The sequence below is a fragment of the Aphidius gifuensis genome, linkage group LG1 (genome assembly GCF_014905175.1).
Source record: "Aphidius gifuensis isolate YNYX2018 linkage group LG1, ASM1490517v1, whole genome shotgun sequence".
NCBI lineage: Eukaryota > Metazoa > Arthropoda > Insecta > Hymenoptera > Braconidae > Aphidius > Aphidius gifuensis.
The window spans coordinates 378645-379256 of NC_057788.1; the positions used below are offsets into that span (position 1 = coordinate 378645).

The window sequence follows — 612 nt, forward strand, 5'->3', positions numbered from 1 at the left end:
TAAATTTGTTGTAGCCAAATGGTGATATATATTGAAAAAGCATATCGAATCATTTGAATGGCATCAGGTATATTTTTATTATCACCAGGTATATCATACACCCCTGGCTTTTTTTTTCAATATCATCATTTGATCATACAATGTGTTTCAACATGGCAAGGTTCATTGGCACACGCCAAAATTAAAATCAAATGACAATGCACAAAAATAAAATGAAATTTATGATCGACAGACTTTTGTAAAATTTATATATATGACTGACTTGTATTATTCATCAAATATAATTACAAGCAATTTATTAGATTGATTTTTACAAAAAAAATGGCCCATGAGGGGATCGAACCCGCGACCTTCGCGTTATTAGCACGACGCTCTAACCAACTGAGCTAATGGGCCGTTGGAAACCAGAAAAATAATAGCATAAATAAGCCCATTTTCAATTATTTGCATAGATAAATTTAAAATATGAAAAATATATTGCTATGTGCTTCTTGAAAATATGAAAAAATAAAAAAAATAAAAATACAGCACGTGCAGGCAAATGAATATACATCATGTCGATAAAAAATTTAAAACATGAGTTAAAGAAAAAAATTAAAAAAAATATAATGT

The 612-nt window shown here is 28.6% G+C and overlaps 1 non-coding gene across 1 annotated transcript; it reads right to left on the reverse strand.

The window, feature by feature from the left end:
• Window positions 1–322: 322 nt before the first annotated feature.
• Trnai-aau lies at window positions 323–396 on the reverse strand. Its single transcript has one exon. It is a non-coding gene; the product is annotated as a tRNA-Ile (tRNA).
• Window positions 397–612: the final 216 nt, after the last annotated feature.